Source organism: Pelophylax lessonae, assembly GCF_965119305.1.
Source record: "Pelophylax lessonae genome assembly, chromosome: 7".
Lineage (NCBI taxonomy): Eukaryota > Metazoa > Chordata > Amphibia > Anura > Ranidae > Pelophylax > Pelophylax lessonae.
The window spans coordinates 3,910,221-3,923,914 of NC_138774.1; positions in this window are offsets into that span (position 1 = coordinate 3,910,221).

Genomic DNA, 13,694 nt, shown 5'->3' on the forward strand with positions numbered 1-13,694 from the left:
TTTACAACTGTCATGTGACCTGCTGAGATTGGTTACAGCGATCACATGGTACAGACTGGACCAATCACAGCCAGCACACTGATACATGGCTCATTCTGTGATCTGTTTGAACCCTAAAAAGGCGGGGCCACCTCACTGAATAGTGTGCATTGCGGAGAGTTTGGCACTGACTCAAATGGGTCATGCTCAGTGGTGCCACCACCTAGGGCCAGGACAAGGGGTGGGCAGAAGGGGACAGCTGCCTGGGGCGCAGCGTATATTGTATGGATGGGGTGCCACAAGTTCCTTCTACTATAAGGCTGACAGGAGTAGTGACAGCGGCAACACTACTTCTGTCAGCTCAGCGCTGGAAGCAGTAAGGAGGGGAGGAGAGAGGTGGGAGGAGGTGCGGGCTGTGCTCTCTCTCCCCCTCCCCCTCATAAGCTCACACATAATGAAGAAGAGGAGGAGAGAAGTGGGAGGAGGTGTGGGCTGTGCTCTCTCTCCTCCTTATTAGCTCACACATAATGAAGGGGAGGAGGAGAGAGGTGGGAGGAGGTGTGGGCTGTGCTCCCCCTCCTCCTCATAAGCTCACACATAGTGAAGGGGAGGAGGAGAGAGGTGGGAGGAGGAGAGAGGTGGGAGGAGGTGTGGGCTGTGCTCCCCCTCCTCCTCATAAGCTCACACATAGTGAAGGAGAGGAGGAGAGAGGTGGGAGGAGGTGTGGGCTGTGCTCTCTCTCCTCCTTATTAGCTCACACATAATGAAGGGGAGGAGGAGAGAGGTGGGAGGAGGTGCGGGCTGTGCTCCCCCTCCTCCTCATAAGCTCACACATAGTGAAGGGGAGGCTCATTTTGGCATCTTTGCTCTGGCCATTGGATGATCTTCTCCCAGCACTGTCACGTGTGGTTTAATTTTTTTGGGGCAACTGCAGCATTTGTACAGCTCTGAGTGGCTGCATGCCCTTCTTTAGGTGGACAGATAGGAGGGCAGTACAACTGCGACTCAACCATCTGCTTTTACCACCCCCCGGCTGTTTGTGGTCAAGGCACACACTTTCATTATATAACATCAGCATTGTAATAACTATACAAACAATAATTATGACTGGCAACCCAATATAAGATTACCTTTCATGTTGTGAGCTCTGCCTGCCTGCTGGACACCTCTTTCCACAACTTCCTGAACTCCCAGCATGCTTTGCAGCTTCTCCATTTCTAAGGACTACATATCCCATGGTACCTTGCTGATTCCTGTACTGACTCCGCCTCCTCAGAAGGCGGGCTCTGCAAAATCTGTGACACAGCAGCAGTGCCGGGAGAAAGTCATCTAGAGCCAAGGGTGAACTTACCAAATTGCGCCCCCCCCCCCCCAGGTGTATGAGCATTGTGTCAGCAAAAATCCCCCCCCCCCCAAAACTAAATTGAGCACTAGTCTGCATGCTTACCTCCTAAGCATAAATTCCCCCTGCTGAAACCCCCTTCCCAGCATGAATCTTTGCACCCCCTACGACCTCAGCAAACCCCCCCCCCCCCCACACTTCTAGTAATAATCCTCTACCCCTCAAATTTCCCATCTGAGCACAAATCCTCTCCCCACTCCAAATCCTCCCTCCCAGCACAAATTCTCCCTAATCCCCCATCCTAGCACAAACCCCCCCCTTCCAGATTTCCCCTCTCAATACATATATCCCCCACTCACACCTGTTAGCACAAATCAGCCCCCCCCCCAAAAAAAAAAAATTGCCCTCCTAGCGCAAATCCACCCCTACTATATTACCTTTTCTAGCACAAACCCCCCCCCTCCAATTCCCTCTCCTATTACAAATACCCCCAATCATACCTGTTAGCACAAATCCCCCCCCCTCAAAAAAATTCTTCCTAGCGCAAATCCTTCTCCCCCACAATATTACCTTCTCTATCTCAAAAGCCCCCAAATTTCCCCTCCTAATACAAATACCCCATTCACACCTGTAAGCACAACCCCCCCCCTCAAAAAAAAATCCCCCTCCTAGCGCAAATCCCCTGTTCCCCCCACCATATTACCTTTTCTAGCACAAACCCCACAAATTTCCCCTCCTAATACAAATACCCCCAATCATACCTGTTAGCACAACTCCCCACCCAAAAAAAATTCCCCTCCTAGCGCAAATCCCTCCTCCTCACCATATTACCTTTTCTAGCCCAAATCCCCACCCCCTAATCCAAATATACCCATTCATACCAGTTACCACAAATCCCCCCCTAAGAAAAATTCTTCCTAGCGCAAATCTCCCCCCCCCCCCACCATTTTACCTTTTCTAGCACAAACCCCCCAAATTTCCTCTCCTAATACAAATACCCCCAATCATACCTGTTAGCACATATCCCCCTCCCCAAAACAAATTCCCCTCCTAGCGCAAATTCCCCCCCCCCCACCATATTACCTTTTCTAGCACAAATCCCTTCAAAAAACGACTCCCCACATTTATTTTATTATAGGGGTGCCGTAAGTCTAAGGGATCCCAAAAACAGGGGTAAGGCAGCCCAAGAGGACCGAACACCCAAAAGATATGTAGGTAGAGACTAGTAAAGGGATAGAAAAGGAGAGGAAAGAGAAGTGTGGGGGGGGGGGGGAGTCTAGTGTACCGGACTAAGATAGCTAATGGTTGGTACCCTTGAGGAGCCGACGCGTGACCAAACCCCTCACCCAAGACGGCCAGGACATCCCAGAGGGCATTAATCACTTTACCACCGGAGGATTTTCCTGCTTTACGTCCAGGCCATTTTTTGCAACTTGGCACTGTGCGACTTTAACTGACAATTGCGCGGTCATGCAACGCCGTACCCAAACGAAATTTACGTCCTTTTTTTCCCCACAAACAGAGCTTTCTTTTGGTGGTATTTTATCACCTCTGCGCTTTTCATTTTTTGCGATATTAATAAAAAAAGAGCGAAAATTTTGCAAAAAAATTGACATTTTCTACTTTTACAGTTAAAAAATATCCAATATATTCAATTTTTGTCATATATTTAGGACAAAATGTATTTAGCTACATGTCTTTGACAAAAATATTCTCAATGAGCGTATTTTTAACCGCTTTAAGACCGGAAGATTTTACCCCCTTTCTGACCAGGCCATATTTTGCGATTCGGCACTGCGTTAATTTAACGGACAATTGCGCGGTCGTGCGACGCTGTACCCAAATTTAATTTATGTCCTTTTTTTCCGCACAAAGAGAGATTTCTTTTGGTGGTATTTCATCACCTGTGCGATTTTTAATTTTTGAAAAAAAGAGCGACAATTTTGAAAAAAAAAAAAATAAAAAAATATTTTTTTACATTCTGTTTTATAACATTCCCCAAAAAATTAAAAAATCTAAATTTTTTCAACATTTTAGGCCAATTTTGTTTTCTGCTACATATTTTTGGTAAAAAAAATCACAATAAGCGTATTTTGATTGGTTTGCGCAAAAGTTATCGCGTTTACTAACTACGGGAAAGATTTGTAATTTTTATTGTTTATTTTATTTTTACTAGTAATGGCGGCGATCTGCGATTTTTTTTTTTTGCGGGACTGCGACATTGCGGCGGACAGATCGGACCCCTAACTGACATTTTTGACACTTTTGGGGGGACCAGTGACATTACTACAGTAATCAGTGCTAAAAATATGCACTGTCACTGTAATAATGACACTGGCAGGGAAGGGGTTAACTTTATTGGTAATCAAGGGGTTAAATGTTTGCCTCATGCTTACTGACGTGTGTGGGGGGGGGGCAGTGGTGTATTTTGGTTTTGTGCTGCCCTAGGCAAGACTAAAATTGGGCGCCCTCCCCGTGTAAATTTTCCCCACTCCTTTTTTAATGGATGTGTCTTCCTTCTAAATTGAAGGACTACAAGTCCCAACATGAACCCCTGAGATCTCACGAGAGGGGGGGGTGGGGTGAGAGGGGGTGGGAGAGAGAGGGGGGTGGGTGAGGGAGGGAGAGAGAGAGAGGGGGGATGAAAGAGAGACAGAGAGGGGTTGGTGAGGGAGAGAGAGAGGGGTTGGGTGAGGGAGGGAGAGAGAGAGGGGGGGTGAGAGAGGGGATGAGATAGAGCTGGAGGGGGGAATCAAAGAGAAAGAGAGAGGGGGGATGAGAGAGAGAGGGGGGGATGAGCAAGAGAGAGAGAGGGGGGATGAGCGAGAGCTAGAGGGGGGATGAGAGAGAGTGAGAGGGGGGTGAGAGAGAGGGGGATGAGAGATGGAGATGAGCGAGAGAGAGAGAGGGGGATTATAGAGAGAGAGGGGGTTAGAAAGAGAGGGAGGTGAGAGGGAGGGAGAGAGAGAGGAGGGGTGAGCAAGAGAGAGATAGGGGGGATGAGCAAGAGAGAGAGAGGGGGGATGAGAGAGAGAGAGGGGGGATGAGAGAGAGAGGGGGGATGAGCAAGAGAGAGAGAGGGGGGATGAGCGAGAGCTAGAGGGGGGATGAGAGAGAGTGAGAGGGGGGTGAGAGAGGGGGATGAGAGATGGAGATGAGCGAGAGAGAGAGGGGGATGATAGAGAGAGAGGGGGTGAGAAAGAGAGGGAGGTAAGAGGGAGTGAGAGAGAGGGGGGTGAGAGAGGTGGTTCTAGCAACCAGTGGCCAATAGAGTCTCAGGTGTTGGGGGGTGGCTTTTTTGCTGCCCCCCTGCAAAGTGCTGCCCTAGGCCTGGGCCTTGTTGGCCTAGGCCAAAATACAGCACTGGTGGGGGGAGGGGACTATGTGACACAGGGACAGATCACAGGTTGAGCTATGCTGAATCCTGTGATTTGTCCCTGTCTGTCACTTAGGAGATCCGCCCGCTCTGTTTACACAATCGGGCGGATTTCCTCACTCGATCCCCGACGATCGGGGAAGAGCGGCAGTGATCACCGCCTTTCCTCCCCTGGCCCGACTCCGCTGTGTCTGAATACACGTGCGCGCCGCCGAGAGGGGGCGGGATCCAGTGACGTAGGTCTACGTCGCTGGACGATAATGAGCCACTTTGCCGCAGTACCAGCTCAGTGAGCGGTCGGCAAGTGGTTAACTCAAGTCGGCCCGGGGTTCTGCCTCCAAATATCGCAACCATGGGTTCCAGGTCTTCTCAAACAATTGCACCTTGTCATGCAGTATTGCTGACAGACGTTCATTAATCATCAACCAAGTCAATTTCGCTCTGAGCATTTCAAAAGGTATAGTGGCCGAGCGCCAAAAGATCGTGCAATCTCTATTCTGGCAGCCACGAAGATAAATCTAATAAGCATTTTAGCCCCCCTTGGGGGCGTCCGTTACTAATTCCCCCAGCGACGCATGTCTCGGGGACTTCCACAGATTCGCTTTGGTCAAAGAATAGATAAATTTATATACAGGTATCCAGTATCGCCTCACCTTAGGGCACGCCCACCACACATGGTAAACCGTTCCCTGCTGACCACAGCACCTGAAACATAGCGGAGAAGCCCCCCCCCCCCCCCCCGGGACATATTTTGCCAACCTAGTGGGGACCATATGCCACCTCAAGAGAACCTTATATTTGTGGGGAGCCAATGGTTTGTGCTAGAAAAGTTAAAATGGTGGGGGGGGGGGGGCAGAGTAGATTTGCGCTAGGATGAATTTTTTTTAGGGGGGATTTGTGCTAACAGGTATGATTGGGGATATTTGCATTAGGGGGGGAAATTTGGGGGGGGTTTGTGCTAGAAAAGGTAATATGGCTGGGGGGGGGGGGGTGGATTTTCGCTAGGAGGGGAATTTCTTTTTAAGGGGGATTTGTACTAACAGGCATGATTGGGGGTATTTGTATTAGGAGGGGAAATTTTGGGGGTTTGTGCTAGAAAAGGTAATATGGTGGGGGGAACAGGGGATTTGAGCTAGGAGGGGGATTTTCTTTTTGGGGGGGGGGGTTGTGCTTACAGGTATGATTGGGGTATTTGTATTAGGAGGGGAAATTTGGGGAGGGTTTGTGCTAGAGAAGGTAATATGGTGGGGGGGGGATTTGCGCTAGGAAGAATTTTTTTTGGGGGGGGGGGGGGATTTGTGTTAACAGGTATGATTGGGGGTATTTGTATTAGGAGAGGAAATTTGGGGGGTTTGTGCTAGAAAAGGTAACATGGTGGGGGGAACAGGGGATTTGTGCTAGGAGGGGGATTTTTTTTGGGGGGGGGGGTTGTGCTTACAGGTATGATTGGGGTATTTGTATTAGGAGGGGAAATTTGGGGGGGGGGGGGGGGGGTTTGTGCTAGAGAAGGTAATATGGTTGTGGGGGGGGGGGGATTTGCGCTAGGAAGAATTTTTTTGGGGGGGATTTGTGCTAACAGGTATGATTGGGGGTATTTGTATTAGGAGAGGAAATTTGGGGGGGTTTGTGCTAGAAAAGGTAACATGGTGGGGGCGGGGAATTTGCGCTAGAAAGAATTTTCTTTGGGGGGGGGGGGGATTTGTGCTAACAGGTATAATTGGGGGTATTTGTATTAGGAGAGGAAATTTGGGGGGGGGTTGTGTTAGAAAAGGTAATATGGTAGGGGGAGCAGGGGATTTGCGCAAGGAGGGGAATTTTTTTTGGGGGGGGGGAGTTGTGCTAACAGGTATGATTGGGGGTATTTGTATTAGGAGGCGAAATTTGGGGGGGTTTGTGCTAGAAAAGGTAATATGGTTGGGGGGGATTTGTGCTAGGAGTGGAATTTTTTTTGGGGGGGGGGGGGGATTTGTGCTAACAGGTATGATTGGGGGTTTTTGTATTGGGAGGGGATATCTGGGAGGGGGGTTTGTGCTAGGATTGGGGATTAGGGAGGATTTGGAGTGGGGAGAGGATTTGTGCTCAGATGGGAAATTTGAGGGGTAGAGGATTATTACTAGAAGTGGGGGGGGGGATTTTTGCTGAGGGGTTTCGGAACAGAGGGACCAATGGCTTATGCGGAGATCCAAATTGAAATGTCCTAGCAAGCCTGTACCCCAGAGCAAGGGAGAGAGAGAGAGCGAGGGGCACATAATAGCCGGGCGGGACTTCGGTGGCAGCCACAGTAAGCGAGAGATCGGCTGACCTCCACCTGAGGCAGATTCCATTCGTAGCCACAAAGGAAGCGCGGCCCGCGAATGGGATCTGATGAGCTGAGCAATCTGGGCTGCATAAAAATATTTGAAGAGGTCTGGGACCCCCAAGTCACCTCTCCCCCGGGGTGGAGTACGGAATAAATACAGAAGTTTCGGAAGTATCGCCATCTTTGAGGAGTGAATTCTGCCAAACCAGGACGGGGGTCTGAGCTGCCATTTGGTTAGGTCCTCCGAAAGTTTTCTAAGCAATGGGCGGGTAGTTTAAGGAATATAAAGTGCGCAAAGAGGGGGTCAGGTTGATCCCCAAGTAGGGAAGAGCCTGAATTTGCCATTGAAAAGAAAAGGTTAAATCTCAATGCTTCCACTGTGCCATGGTCTAGCGATATATTCAGTGCCTGGGATTTTGTGTGGTTGACCGTGAGTCCCGAAATCCGTGAAAAGTGGCTTAGCGTTCTATATAAATTAGGTATTGAGACAATCGGAGAGGACAACAACATCAGAATGTCATCCGAAAAAAGCAAGGACTTGTTCTCCACCCCCACCCCCCCACAAAGAAGACCCTGAATATCCCGATGACGTTGGATGCAAATCGCTAAGGGTTGTAGTCAGGGCTGGCCCAAGACATTGTGATGCCTGGGTTTGAGAATGAAATGCTGCCCCCCCCCCCCCAAAAAAAAATTCACGCCCTCCAAGAAGCCCCCACATTCTATAGGACTATGAAAGCAGTCAGAGGGGTGTGAGTGTGTATGGAGTGACAGCAGGTGCAGGACAGAGCAGTAGACACTGGGCAGATGAGCGCACCAGGCTTTCTACTGTCTATAGTGCCACAGTGCCCTGCAGTGCTGCGGGCATGGTACAGGAGAATGCGGGGCTGTGGGCATAATACAGAAGAATGCAGGGCTGCGGACATGTTATAGGAGAATGCAGGGCTGCGGACATGTTACAGGAGAATGCGGGGCTGTGGGCATAATACAGGAGAATGCAGGGCTGCAGGCATGGTACAGGAGAATGCAGGGCTGCGGACATGTTACAGGAGAATGCAGGGCTGCGGACATTTTACAGGAGAATGCAGGGCTGGGGGCATGGTACAGGAGAATGCAGGGCTGCGGACATGTTACAGGAGAATGCGGGGCTGTGGGCATAATACAGGAGAATGCAGGGCTGCAGGCATGGTACAGGAGAATGCAGGGCTGCGGACATGTTACAGGAGAATGCAGGGCTGCGGACATTTTACAGGAGAATGCAGGGCTGGGGGCATGGTACAGGAGAATGCAGGGCTGCGGACATGTTATAGGAGAATGCAGGGCTGGGGGCATGGTACAGGAGAATGCAGGGCTGCGGACATGGTACAGGAGAATGCAGGGCTGCGGACATGGTACAGGAGAATGCGGGGCTGTAGGCATGGTACAGGAGAATGCGGGGCTGTGGGCATGGTACAGGAGAATGCAGGGCTGCGGACATGTTACAGGAGAATGCGGGGCTGTAGGCATGGTATAGGAGAATGCAGGGCTGCGGACATTTTACAGGAGAATGCGGGGCTGCGGGCATGGTGCAAGAGAATGCGGGGCTGTGGGCATGGTGCAGGAGAATGCGGGGCTGCGGGCATGGTACAAGAGAATGCGGGGCTGCGGGCATACTACAGGAGATGCAGTGCTGTGGGCATGTACCATGCCCGCAGCACTGCATCTTCTGTAGTAGGCCTGCAGCCCCGCATAATGGCAGGTAGTGTGGCTGTGGAGCAGTCTCACTTACCTGTTTCTAAAGGCACCTTAGGATTTAAAAATGGCGCCGCCCGGTGCCAACACGTCACCACGCATGCGCCGCCGCCGCTCGGGAAAGCCCGTACATGTTCGGCTATTCCCGGAAATAGCCGAACGTTTACGGGCTTTCCCGAGCGGCGGCTGCGCATGCGCAGTGTGCATGTCAGGCCAGCCGCAGACCTTTTTTTTTTTAGCAGTAGCCGAAGAAGAGAAGAGGCGGCCGGGGGCCGCCCCTTCTCTAAGTGCCGCCTGGGTCCCATGGTCCCACCGGGACCCATGGTAGGGCCGGCCCTGGTTTTAGTGCCAGAACAAAGAGTAACGGCGAGAGGGGGCATCCCTACCGGGTACCCCTGTGAACTTGCAAAGGAGCCGACTGGTGACCCCTGACCATAACCGAGGCTGCTGGCCTATCATAAAGCACTCTAAGAATAGACATAAAGCGAGGGCCAAAACCGTATCTGTCCATCACATAGAAAAGGTAGTCCCATGAGATGGAGTCGAATGCTTTATGGACATCCAGGGAGAGCAACATCCCCTTCCTGGACCCTCAAGCACCCCAGTCAGAATTGAGCGCCGAGATCACATCTATCACCCTCCTGGTTTGATCAGAGGCTTGCCTGTTGGGAACAAACCCGGCTTGGTCAGGGTGCACATAAATAGCTAGAAAAGAATTCAATCTAGTAGCTAGGACCTTAGTCAGAACCTTTAGGTCTACATTAATTAACCGCTTGCCGACCGCCGCACGACTATTTACTGCGGCGGTCAGCCCCTCACAGGCAGAGCAACGTAGTACTACGTCGCTAGCCTGTGAGGGTCTCGGGAGCAAGTGCGCGCCGCCGGAGGCGCGCTCCCGCGCGGTCACGGACCCCCCCCACGTGTGTGACCGGCAGACCCAATCGCCCGCCGGTCACTCACGATCGTTGGTGCAGAGGGAGAAAGGCAGGCGGCTAATGTAAACAAGCCGCCTGTCATTCTCCCCTGTGTATGAATGGTGATCATACGGTTCTACTATGTAGGACCGTTGATCACTGTTCCTACACCTCAAGCCACAGCCAATCACAGTTAGAAGCACGCCCCTAGGGACACACATAACCCCTCCCTCTCAAAAAAAGTTAACCCCTTCACTGGCAGTGTAATTTTACAGTAACAGTGCATACGTATAGCACTGATTACTGTAGTAATGTCACTGGTACCCCCAAAAGTGTCAAAAATGTCAGTCAAGGGTCCGATCTGTCCGTCGCAATGTCGCAGTCCCGCAAAAAAAAAATAATCGCAGATTGCCGCCATTACGCGTTAAAAAAAAAAACAACAAAAATGACAAAAATCTTTCCCTTTGTTAGAAAACGCGATAACTTTTGCGCAAACCAATCAAAATACGCTTTTTCCGATTTTTTTTTTACCAAGCATATGTAGCAAAAAACAAATTGGCCGAAAATGTTAAAAAATTTTGATTTTTACATTTTTTGGGGGGGAATTTCATATAAAAAAATGTGAAAAATATTGTTATTTTTGCAAAATTGACGCTCTTTTTTTGTTTATAGCGCATGATCAAAAAATCGCACAGGTGATCAAATACCACCAAAAGAAATCTCTGTTTGTGGGAAAAAAAGGACGTCAAATGCGTTTAGGTACAGCGTCGCACGACCGCGCAATAGTCAGTTAAAGTCACACAGTGTTGCGAATCGCAAAAAACCCCCTGGTCGGAATGGGGGTAAAATCTTCCGGGGCTTAAGTGGTTAAGGATATGGGGCGACAGTTCGCACATTCTCCATGATCCTTCCCAGGTTTTCTGTATAACATGTATAAATGCTCTATTCTCGTGGGGCGGGAGGGGCACCCCGTGGGGCGGGAGGGGCACCCCCTTCCGTATGTCATTAAAGTAAGAACACATGTGGGGGGGTTAGGCGCTCCCCATATTTTCTGTAATAGTGGGGGATTTACATTCTGAGCGGAGATATTTTATACAAGGATTTGTCTTCCTGAACAATATCAGCGCTGCTTCGCGTTTATTCTGATGTTATACTAAGTTACTCTGTAGGTGGGGGTGGCGTTGGGATATTGTTGGACTACAACTCCCAGCATTTACCCAGCTGTCCCTCAGTATAAGAGAGTTAGTTCTAATTGGTGACAGGATCCCACCCATCCCCCACACATCCTCCACACAGGGTGAGGCGGAGAGCGCGGTCCAGGTCCGTCTGTCGCCAGCGCGTTCGCTCGCACCCAGTAACGCAACATGTCATCAGCGTCTCCTATTAACAAAAAAGAAACTCCGGAAAGCGGCGTTGGCCGTCCTACAGATTTATAACCTCATCGTTTGTAGAAAGACGAATGGGAAGATTTTCCTAAAAATTCCTCCGAAAATACGTTTATAAAATATCCATTTATATCGGTTTGTTCTATGAGCCCTTAAAGTACGAGTACTGTTCGTATCTGACCGAAGACTGAATCATTCCGGAACCGGACTCCGAATCACTCCGCTGAGTACTGCGTGTATCTGACCCGACGAACGAACGCAGAATCAATCCGGAACCAGACGCCGAATCACTCCGCTGAGTACTGTGTGTATCTGACCCACGACCGAACGCAGAATCATTCCGGAACCAGACGCCGAATCACTCCGCTGAGTACTGTGTGTATCTGACCCACGACCGAACGCAGAATCATTCCGGAACCAGACGCCGAATCACTCCGCTGAGTACTGTGTGTATCTGACCCACGACCGAACGCAGAATCATTCCGGAACCAGACGCCGAATCACTCCGCTGAGTACTGTGTGTATCTGACCCACGACCGAACGCAGAATCATCCTGGAACCGGACGCCGAATCACTCTGCTGAGTACTGTGTGTATCTGGCCCGACGACTGAAGGCCGAATAATTCCGGAACCGGACGCCGAATAACTCAGGTGAGTACTGTGTGTATCTGACCGACGACTGAACGCAGAATCATTCCGGAACCGGACACCGAATCACTCCGCTGAGTACTGTGTGTATCTGACCGATGATCGAACGCAGAATCATTCCGGAACCGGACTCCGAATCACTCCACTGAGTACTGTGTGTACCTGACCCGACAACCGAACGCAGAATCATTCCGGAACCGGACGCCGAATCACTCAGGTGAGTACTGTGTGTATCTGACCGACGACTGAACGCAGAATCATTCCGGAACCGGACGCCGAATCACTCCGGTGAGTACTGTGTGTATCTGACCTGACGAGTGAACGCAGAATCATTCCGCAACCGGACGCCGAATCACTCCGCTGAGTACTGTGTGTATCTGACCGACGACTGAACGCAGAATCATTCCGGAACCAGACGCCAAATCACTCCGCTGAGTACTGTGTGTATCTGACCCGACGAGCGAACGCAGAATCATTCCGGAACCGGACACCGAATCACTCCGCTGAGTACTGTGTGTATATGACCGACAACTGAATGCAGAATCATTCTGGAACCGGACACCGAATCACTCCGCTGAGTACTGTGTGTATCTGACCCGACGAGCGAACGCAGAATCATTCCGGAACCGGACACCGAATCACTCCGCTGAGTACTGTGTGTATCTGACCCGACAACCGATGGCAAATCACTCCGCTGAGTACTGTGTGTATCTGACTGACGACTGAACGCAGAATCATTCCGGAACCGGACTCCGAATCACTCCACTAAGTACTGTGTGTATCTGACCGACGACTGAACGCAGAATCATTCTGGAACCGAACGCCGAATCACTCCGCTGAGTACTGTGTGTATCTGACACGACGAGTGAACGTAGAATCATTCCGGAACCGGACGCCGAATTACTCCGCTGAGTACTGTGTGTATCTGACCGACAACTGAATGCAGAATCATTCTGGAACCGGACTCCGAATCACTCCGCTGAGTACTCTGTGTATCTGACCGATGATCGAACGCAGAATCATTCCGGAACCGGACGCCGAATCACTCCGCTGAGTACTGTCTGTATCTGACCGATGATCGAACGCAGAATCATTCCGGAACCGGACGCCGAATAACTCTGCTGAGTACTGTGTGTACCTGACCCGACAACCGAACGCAGAATCATTCCGGAACCGGACGCCGAATCACTCCGCTGAGTACTGTGTGTATCTGACCCAACGAGCGAACGCAGAATCATTCCGGAACCAGACGCCGAATCTCTCCGCTGAGTATTGTGTGTATCTAACCTGACGAGCGAACGCAGAATCATTCCGGAACCGGACGCCGAATCTCTCCGCTGAGTACTGTGTGTATCTGACCTGACGAGCGAACGCAGAATCATTCCGCAACCGGACGCCGAATCTCTCCGCTGAGTACTGTGTGTATCTGACCCGACGAGCGAACGCAGAATCATTCTGGAACCGGACGCCGAATCACTCTGCTGAGTACTGTGCGTATCTGACCGACGACCGAACGCAGAATCATTCCGGAACCGGACGCAGAATCACTCCGCTGAGTACTGTGTGTATCTGACCCGACAACCGAACGCAGAATCATTCGTTGGCCGTCCTACAGATTTATAACCTCATCGTTTGTAGAAAGACAAATGGGAAGATTTTCCTAAAAATTCCTCCGAAAATACGTTTATAAAATATCCATTTATATCGGTTTGTTCTATGAGCCCTTAAAGTATCACTCCGCTGAGTACTGTTCGTATCTGACCGAAGACTGAATCATTCCGGAACCGGACTCCGAATCACTCCGCTGAGTACTGCGTGTATCTGACCCGACAACCGAACGCAGAATCATTCCGGAACCAGACGCCGAATCACTCCGCTGAGTACTGTGTGTATCTGACCCACGACCGAACGCAGAATCATCCTGGAACTGGACGCCGAATCACTCTGCTGAGTATTGTGTGTATCTGGCCCGACGACTGAAGGCTGAATCATTCCGGAACCGGATGCCGAATCTCTCCGCTGA